Raw genomic sequence first — 10,451 nt, forward strand, 5'->3', positions numbered from 1 at the left:
CATAAACGTCTTAATTTATGTATTTTCATGTTTTTAACATATGAAACAAAAGGCTGCCAGGTGTCCCAAAATCTTTGTGCAGTCTTTCACAGTATATCTGATTTTGAAACGATTTTATAGTAATTTCCCCACACCTGAAACCAGTTATAATGATCACAGAGGGGCGTCACCATATTATAGCCCCGCCTGTTGTCTTTTAGCTCCGCCCACAACAGCAGAGCTTCGTTTTTCCTGTTTTTCTCGCAACTAGCAAAGGCAGAAAAAGAAAAGGAAGCGCGGCTTCTAGATCATTGAAGGGTCAAAATTATGAGCAAGGCTGTTTGCGCGTGAACCACACCTACGTTTGAGGACGGGGAACGGATTACTTATTGCACCTATGCCTATGATAAAAACGGATGGTCATGCCAAGCCGGCCCTCGTATGCAAGTAAGTAGCGGCTAATTGTAGCCTGTGTTTTTCACGTTCGGTTGCAGTTTGTGTTTTACGGTGGTTTGAGTCCCCTGGTTTTCCAGCTGAGAATGATGCTGTAATTTCAAACGGTGAACCACGTTATGTTTTCCCCCCTCCTTTACTTCGAAGTACGTCAGCACGGCCATGATGAAGCGGTGTCTTGCACAAGAAGGGCTGAACGTTTGCGCCGTTCTGTTTTTTGTACATTTTATTTTTGTAAGTCGTAATTCTGCGTGTTTCAGACATGCAACGCAGCTACCAGTTGTTTGTGTGAAAGTGCCCGTTTTCTGTGAAAAAGATGGGGACATTTTGAAGAGACGATTGAGAATTTAAAATGCATTTTTCAAGTGACTGTTTTAATGTCTTGGCGACAAAGAGCGGTGGGTGAGAAAAACCTAGCTGAGTGATGTATATTTTTAATTTTTTATTTAATATTTGTGTTTTTATATATATTTTTTGAAATGTATTCTAAAAAAATTGAGCAAAAATACCAAGGATTGAGGTAATGATGGGCTGGCAAATAAATCTTTCTGAAGGCTGAAGCTTGTTTCTGTAAGTCTGGTATAACGTTTTCAACACAGTTCCCTTTGGCGCCCACTTGTGGCCAAATGTATAAAAATGAGTTTGAAACCACTGCATGAACTGGACAGCTGCATTGTTGTTGTGCTCAGGGTGAATGAATGAGTGGGACTCATTTTGAGCCCTGAGGTTTCATGACTCAGACGTTTTAGGTGTCTGTTTACACAACGTGTATTTTGAGTGAATCCACAACTTTTCCTCTGCAGTTTGACTGTTCATTTACACGACACCTGCCCTCGCCCTCTCTGAATCCGGTAGTTTTTAAACCCAGGTCTGAGTGGAGATTTTTGTGGGGGACCCCCCCACTGTGTTGTGAAAAGCTCCTGCTGAGGTGTTTGCACTTGCGCACTACAGGCGTATATTTCACGCATGCGCGAACCAACGGCATATCTATCAACATCAATGGCGCCAGAGTATAGCATAATGATTTCTGCGCTATGACTGATAGAATATATTTTTGGGTCTCAGTTAATCTACGCCAGAATGCAGGTGCCGTGACCGACCTCTGCGTTGAAAGAAGATGCCAGTCGGCTCGCGTTCAAAATCACCTTGTATTGAACAAGCCTGTTGAGGCATATATTTCACGTGTTGCGCTTGAGTATAGTATAACATATATTAAATGTGCTAAATTTCTGGGGCCCGCCATCTTCCCCTTAACTCCTCTGAGGAAGACAGTCAAAGTGTCTTAAAACAAAGTTCATACTCTGTAATCCGGGTACATACTTCCGGCAAGATGGTGCCTGTGTACATGGCTTGCAATCCACCTCTGCTGACTGTATTAGTATTTATTTATTTCATTTCTCATCCGTGACATCAACTCTCTGCTGGAATATGAACGACAACAACTTTTGGCTCTTCGACTTTGTGCCACCAACATACTTATTTTGAGCAATATGGGCGACCCCCACCCCCACCCCCCCCACCCCCCCGGCTGCTGGCGGACGTTCCAGTTTACCCACGGCGTGCTGCACACCTGCCTCCCCGGAGACATTGCTCCAGACGCCGGGGAAAACGCGCTGGCTGGCTGGTGAAGCTTTGCATCATCCTCTCCAGCTGATGGTCAACATTTCCATCTCCGATCCTGGCGCTGTACAGATCCTGTGGCGTGCTGTCTGGTCCCGTTGGCGGGGTCTGATCATCACACTGGGCCCGTGTGCGATTGCGTTTCCTGCCTGAGGCGCGGGTCGAACTCTGCAAATCTGAGGCTGCTGGACTGGACACCGCAATCATCTCCTCCTGTGGTGGATTCTATGAGAATGGCCCTGATGGATGCCAGATCGCTAGGGCTGGGTACCTTTCTAAAAAAATCTGTGTTGGTGTCGGTACCTTCACTTCGGTTCCTGGACGGTTCTTTTTTCGGTACAGATTTTGTAATTGATATTAATTCTAACAAAAATAATATTGTGTTACACATTACAGTACAAATCGTGAGTTTTATTTTTTTAACTTTGGTATTTTTCTATTCCAAGCAGTTTTCTTACATAAAAATAAACAATTTTCATCTCAAAAGAACAGTTACAAACCAGTGACATGTCAGTGTCCTAATGCTCACTGCGATACATTGAGGACTTTTTCACTTAGCAGTTTATCTTCAGAAACAACATGTCTGCTTTCTCTGGACACAAACAAGCCTGCTCCTGGCTGATAGTGTCTCCAGCAGTAGAAAATGTTCGCTCTGAGGGTGTGGATGATGCTGTTGCACACACAGATACCTGGTTGCAAAGTTTGACAGCATTTGCGTATTGTCTCATATTCCACCACCAGGTCACTGGATTCACTGAGGCTAGGGTTGATGGCAGACTTCTGCACCTCCGTGTCTCTTCCTGAATTTTTTTCTGTGGTTCTCTTGAGGTTTAGGGCTCTTCTCATCTCCCTGACATTAGAACACAAAACATCAACAATAACATGGTTGTGTTATTGCTCAAACATTATCTAGGCTGGGAGATAAAGGCTTAACTGCAAAGTCCATGCTCTATAATCTAGGTATACAATCCAACATTTTGCAGTCGGGTCATCTGGACAGTTTGTATTAATTTTTTTTTTTTTTTTTTTTTTTTTTTGGCGCTGAAACATTTCGCCTTCGATCCGAAAGGTTTTATCAGTCAAGGAAACCCACAACAAAACTGATTCTTCCCCCAACAGCTTACTCCAAAGTGGAACAAACCAGTTTTGCTGGTGCTAAGATGGTCTCTTTGGTACACCCCCTCCTCCGTTGCTGGCCCCCTTCTTTGTTGACTGTTGTGGGAAGAATCAGTTTTGTGTCGTTTCCTTGACTGATAAAGCCTTCCAGATTGAAGGCGAAACGTTTCAGCACAAAAAAAAAAACAACTGTGCAGGTGACTTGATTGAAAAATGTTGGAAAGGTTTATTTTCACAAAGATGTCCTCCTTTACTCCTCTCTCAAAGGAGGCCATCTTTGTGAAAATAAATCTTCCATCATTAAACGGGGGTGGAGGCCTCCGTGTTCAACTGTCCACCTTGTACAATGCTGTTATTGCTAGTATCACTCAGCCCCCTGTGAATAGCAAACAGTCATCAGGGTGCTAACGATCCATTGTTAGGCTGATGGTCCTTCTTGACCATGTGAGCAGCTGGTTTTGGTTGTCAGCAGCAAACTGGTTGATCCACTCTAAGAAGGTGCTATTTAAGAGACTGAGCTGAATACAGCATCTCAGACTGAAGAAGTCTTTCGGATGGAAGACGAAACGTTTCTACACTTTTTTTTTTTTTTTTTTTATAAATGTCCAGAGGTATAGATTTATTTTATTTATTTATTTATTTATTTTTTAGATTTTTCTACCTGGATTATTGAGCATGCATCAGGATATTAACATAAATGGTGAACAGGTGAACTGTTTAACCAGCTGACCGGATGGATGAGCACATTTTTACAAGCTAAGCTTCATCCGTTACTGTCAGTCTTTAGTTAACTTTTTGATTTTTAGCTAGTTACATAGCCATAAAATAAAGCTACACAATAATATATTAAAAGTAGTGTTACATGGATCCTAGTTTAACTCACCGCAATGCACGTATTAAGCTGCATTAACACTAACAAATGTAAAATAACCAGCTGAATGAAGAGTCCGGTCGTGGAGATTTTTAATCACGCCGTTCAGGCTCTAACACTCACAGGCTGACTTTAACGCTGAGAGGAGGAGGAGGAGGCTGCGGTCCTCTTCTTCCAGTCAAACACGGAGCAACTTATCGCTCGTAGATTGAAGCTGTTCGACACATGCGCTGCACACATGAACCCCGTCTATAGGCGTATCCAGCGCCATAGACCAATGGCAATACAGCAGTTCTATACAGCTCTGGGCGTAAACGCGTATGTCTGTTTGCCATATATCTGTGTTTTACCTGGCTGCGTGCTGAAACCACGTGTCATGTTACAGCCAATCGCCGAAACTTGACACCGAACGAAGAGGCATGTTTTAATCTCAACACCGAACGAAACAGTTGGGTCGGTACCACAAAAGAACCGAGTACCTTCTTCATCATTATGCTCCTTCTCGGGCTTTGAGATGGGGCTGGACGATATGGTCAAAACTTTTATCACGATATATTTCTTAATTTCGGTCTTAACAATATAATTCAATATCGATATAAACAAAAAGCCTCAGAAAAACTGTACAAATAATGTTAATGTTCTCTTCACAGGAGCCTCTGACCCTGGTGTGAGGAGAACAGACAAAAAAGCAATCTTTTTATAGCTTTAAAAAAAAAAAATGAAATCACCGTTAAAAAAAAACCATATCTGATTTGACAATAGAAAAATGGGCGTGTCTGGCCGGCCACATCTGATTGGACGATGGGAAAAAAAAAAGGCTGAACGATAAATGCCGTAACCACAGACACATTATGTCTAAAAACAAGGCGTTATTGGCAGATTGTGTTAACCACAGGCATATTATGTCTGTGGTGGTAACCGGTTCGACATTAGCGGCGTCTCAGGTTCAACACTGGCAGCGTCTCGGTTCGACGTTAGCGGTGTCTCCATGACTTCTTTTTCCGCCTCTCAACACAGAACTTCCGGTTAAATTTCAAAATAAGAGCAACATAACTGGGTAGTGGGGAGGGCTAAATGTTAAGTTTTTTTGTTTTTTTTTAATACCTAGCCGTAACATTAAAAAAAAATTCCATTTTGGTTGTTGAAAAATGTGAAAAAAGTTACAATCAATTTCATAAAAAAAAGAAAAATATTAATGATACTTAAACTGGCCTTGGGACAAAGGATGTTTTAACTTCACATTTTCTTGTTCAACTTGCAGTCACTACAGATGAGTGATCGTCAGTTTCTGTAAGATTTCTGCAATTGGAGCAGGTATTTCTGTTTACTGGTTAACTTCCTCAGCTGTCTCAAATTTTAAAGGTCAACCCTACTCCATGTTTCAGCTCCTTTCATGGATCAGATCTCATAGAAGAGCATTTCTAAAGAACAAATTTTGTTTTTAGCTTTTGTTTTGGGCCATTATCTCGTCATAGGACTCATTTGAGACCAGACTTTTTGGACAAGTGGGAGCAGGTTTCACTTCATCCATCCATCCATTTTCTTTACCCGTTTATTCCATTTTGGGTCACGGGGGTCGCTGGTGCCCATGTCCAGCAATCACTGTGCGAGGGGCGGGGTACACCCTGGACGGGTCGCAAGTCCATCACAGGGCCACATAGAGACAAACGAGACAAACAACCATTCACTCTCTCACTCACACCTAGGGACAATTTAGAGTTACCAATCAGCCTAACATGCATGTTTTTGGTCTGTGGGAGGAAACCGGAGCACCCGGAGAAAACCCACGCATGCACGGAGAGAACATGCAAACTCCACCCAGAAAGGCCCCTGGACCGGGGTTTGAACCAGGGACCTGCTCGCTGAGAGGCAGCAGCTCTACCAGTTGCGCCACCGTGCTGCCTGGTTTCACTTCAGATGCTTCATATTTCATTTTACCCAGACCACACTCAAGCCAACCTGTGTCAGGTGCAGCCTACAACCCAAGGACAAAAGAGAATCTTCTTGTTTGACAGTAGATTTAACGCTGTTTCTTAAAAACCTTCAGTTTAAAAAAAAAAAAATAAATAAAAAAGAGCTGATGTAACTTACTTGAAGAGCCAGTTTTATCTCATTTGTTCATGTGACAATGTTTCAGATTTGCCCACATTAAAGAAAGGAGCAGCAAACCAAAAAATGTATAACATAATAACAGTTGAGCAGATTCTAGTAATCTTTTCTTAGGATAAATTAAAGATCAAATGCAGTTGGAAATTTTTCTCAACTTCCAGTATGAATTTAATGTGTTTAGGAAATTTAATGTTAAAGGACACCACTTAAGAAAAAAATTGTTTAATAGGAAAAGTAACAAGGGAAAAATGTACAAAAATAAAAAATACTGCATCCAACTAATGATTGCCTGTCCCTTGTCTCACGGGCTTCATCCAGAAGAAGACGCACGTGTTGTTCCTGCTGTGTCCGGTTCAGTTCTTCATGTTCATTCAGTGATGAAATAAGACTTTTTTTTACTGGACTCTTTTCTCTTTCTCTTGACTAGAAAGAAGAAAAAGGTGGTTAATTCAAGATATACTGTTTTTGAATAAATGCATAAAACAAAGAAAGGTGCTGCTAACAGCTATAATAGATATATTTAATAATAATAAACTGATCAAATAAGAAAATGAAAAATAAATTGATTTAAAAATAATGAAAATGATATAATAACAATGGATATATGAATCAGAAAGTATTATACAGATACAGATATTATTTGTCATTCGCACCACATGTGGTACAAGTGGTGGATCAAAATTATGTTCACAGGGTCCCAGTTACATCCAACAATAAAATATAAAAGAAAAACAGTAATAAGATCTAAGATATGAACTAAGAAAAACGTCAACTAAAAATATGATAAGCTCTAATAGCATAAAAACAATAAACACAATACGCCGAACAGCAGCACGGACATGAGTCTGTGTGAACAGACGAGCACGAATGAACACAGCAACATGAAACGGATCAGCAGCAACATGAAACGGATCAGCAGCAACATGTGATTCTTCAGTGTTATATATTCATAAGGCTGCACAAACTCTAGTTCATGTTGCTGTTTGACGTATTGTTTTGATTGTTTACTGCTATTAGTGCTTAGTGTATTATTAGTAGATGTTTTTTAGTTTATTTTTCTTAATTCATTTCTTAGATCTTATTACTGGTTATTTATTTTACATTTTGTTGTGTGTAACTGGGACCCTGTGTACATAATTTCATCCCAATTCAGTATTTATTCAACTTTTTATTTTTTTTACTTTAAAAATAAAATAAAATCAAGTCCTTTATCGGCACAAATAAAGGGATATGGAACATGTTGCATCGGTTCTTACCGAGCACAGAAGGCTGCAGCGTTGTGCTGCTCTGTGAGGTGCAGCTGGGCTGTGATGGAGCTCTGTCAGGTGTAGACTCCGCTGATGGAGCAGGGACAGAAGCCGGGAGGCTTGGAGGGTTTAATGTGGAGTTTAGAGATGAAACGTCACACGCTGAAAAATGTTCTGGATGGAATACAGTGAGAAACGGGACCGGAGGACAGTTAGCGTTTATGCAAATTAGCTTAGCATTGCAGCACAGACGTTGTCCTATTATGGCGTCAGCCTCTTTTGTTAGTTAAAAATATGTTCAGAACCGATGAGATGAGTAACTTAAAATATGTTTAAAGTTAGAAAACACACCATCTTCTATAAATGATTCAAGTAGAGCAGTGGCCGTGTCCAAACCACCCTCCAATCGCTCCATCTAGCTCGCGTCTTTCCATCTTCTCTGTCCGGTGTGGGCGTTGATGTGTTACATAGCGCGCACAGTTGCAATGCGTCAAATTCAACATTTGTTTTTGCGATCTAGAGATGCATCTGCAGGTTGCCCGTTATCCACCCAGCGCTTGTCATACTGGCTGTGTGAGACACTTTTTTTTCTGAAGCCTACAGAGCATCAGATTTAGAGCCTTCTGTCAACCTCAGAGCACACTCGACCAGGGGTATCACATCTTCGACTGCTTTGCATAATGGTATGACGATGCAGGACATTTGCACTGCGGCCGCGTGGTCAACACCCTGCTCATTCATTCAATTTTATCTACGTGATGTGACGGCTCGTTCCATGACGCATTCTGTCCTTAGTGTTTACAGAATGAATATTGTTTCATGGAACTCCATTTAACTCGCATCTGTCTGCATGCATTACAGTGCGAGATGTTATCAGTCACAAGTTGTGATTGTTATTTTGATTCTATTGTCACTAATCAGTTCATTTGATTAATAATCAGCTCTCCTGTTATTATTAATCTGTTCATACTGTTCAGCCGTAAACTGGTTGGTTCATGGCTCTTTTCAGCTTTTTTCCCTCCCCGTTGAAAGTTTTCCGGGGCGTTCATGCATTTAGAATGCATAGTTACACAACATGCGTCTGCATGGCACACATAATTCTGCAATGCGTAATTACGCACATGTGGAGCTGAGTGACGAGACGTTTTTTAGGCAAGCTTCTGCTTCATACGGTGTTCGAATGGACCCAGTGAGGCGAGGACAACATCCGCTTCGCCCTTAACCCATCAGCGACAGCCTTAAAGGGCAAAGCCTATACGAAATAGAATGTCGGTTACGTACTGTAACCCCAGATCCTATGAGTACAGGCGTAGCCCTTTAAGCATCGGGCCTCACTGGCTCCTAAATGGCTGAAGAAAAAGCCATTTGGGAGCCGATTACCTGCTCTTAATATAATTTATACGGACCGGATGGGGCCCACACAGCAGGTGGGCGTGGACTAAATTTTTCAGTGCAATGCTTCGCATACCGGGATAAACCCATCAGCGACAGCCTTAAAGGGCTAAGTCTATACTCATAGAATCTGGGATTACAGTACGTAACCAACGTTTGTACTGTAATGTGTAACATAATTTCATTCTTGTTATAATCAAGAGTAATTGCAAAATTGGTACCGAAAAAAGAACCGGCCAGGAACCGACACCGAAGTGAAGGTACCGACACCGGTACAGATAGATTTTTTTTTTAATTTATTTATTTTTTATTTTTAGATTTTATTTGTATTTTTTATTTTTTTAGAAAGGTACCCAGCCCTAGGTCTAGGGCATGTATCAAAAAATATCACATACAGACAGCCCATCACTAGATAGGCATTTCTAAACGGTCTTGGTAAGTAAGCTTATTTATATAGCACTTTTCATAGATAAAATCACAAAGTGCTTTACAGAATTACAAAATGCAGGCTTAAAATAAAACAAAAACAATAAGAACATCTGGTTTAAAAAAAAATCCTGTAAGAATGGCTGATAAAAATAAAACATTTAAAAGTTTGTCTGAATAAAAATGTCTTGAGCTGCTTTTTAAACGATTCAACGTAGACAGCCACACGAAGAGACAGGGGCAGGGCATTCCACAGCCTGGGTGCTACAGCCTGAACGGATGGGCCACACTGGGTTTTAAACCAGGTCTTGGGGACCTTTTTAGGAGGTTCAGTGCTGAAGACCGAAGGGTGCGGGCTGGAGAATAAGGGATCGACATTTCAGTGATGTATTGGGGGACCTGTCCATTTAAACTCCAAAAGTCAAGACTAAAATTTTAAAATTAATTTTAAATCTAACAGATGGCCAGTGAAGAGAAGTCGGGCTGGGTGATATTTCAATATTTTAAAAATATTGAGATAATTTCATTTGCTATATAAGAGGGAGACTATATTGATATAAACAATATAGTGTTATACTTGAAAATCCGCTTGCCGTCTTCTCTTTCTCCCACACACCCGCTCCCTCCATTCCCTGCTTCTCCAGCTGGGACGGCACGTAGCATTCGCAGAGCAGCTTGTGCTAATGGCTCTGTTATGTGGAGATGGTTCAGATTTAGGGTGCATTCACACCAGCCCTGTTTAGTCCGCTTTAATCGAACTCTGTTTGCCTAGAAAGTGTGGTTCGTTTGGGGAGGTGTGAGGTTGCTTTCACACCTGATAGTCCGGTAGACTGTTCGGTTGGGGACCAGTATTCATAACGCTTTGTTTACATTTGAGCTGTTGTGTTTGCATTCACACTGTACTGTGCAGTCGAGCCAACCTGTTCGAACCAACCTGTTCCCCCACTTGCCTGTGGTGGAGCTGCACCAAGAAATACTGAAAGAAACTATACAAAAACTTCTGAAGAAGACACTTCATTTTTGTTTTTATTTCCAGAAGAAGAAGGAGTGGCTTCAAGTTTTAGCACTTGTTCTGTGAAATCCCTTTTAAATAAGTTGCAGGATAATAGAAGAGTCGGTACAATGAATAAAAGCCAGACTGCTCTGCTAGAAATAATAGTGTCATTTATTAATCTGCCACAGATAACAGCCAAACAATGTACATTCAGTACAAACACAAAGTAATGATGCAATGCTTC

General features: G+C 41.2%; 1 long non-coding RNA gene across 1 annotated transcript in view; it reads left to right on the plus strand.

The window, feature by feature from the left end:
• The first annotated feature begins 212 nt into the window (after window positions 1–212).
• LOC119416228 overlaps window positions 213–10,451 on the plus strand; it is a 36,540-nt gene continuing 26,301 nt past the window's right edge. The window contains exon 1 of the long non-coding RNA XR_005187079.1: window positions 213–426. This is a non-coding gene — a long non-coding RNA (uncharacterized LOC119416228). The remainder of the gene's footprint in view (window positions 427–10,451) is intronic.

Source organism: Nematolebias whitei, chromosome 10 (assembly GCF_014905685.2).
Source record: "Nematolebias whitei isolate Nwh7 chromosome 10, NemWhi1, whole genome shotgun sequence".
NCBI classification, from domain to species: Eukaryota; Metazoa; Chordata; class Actinopteri; order Cyprinodontiformes; family Rivulidae; genus Nematolebias; species Nematolebias whitei.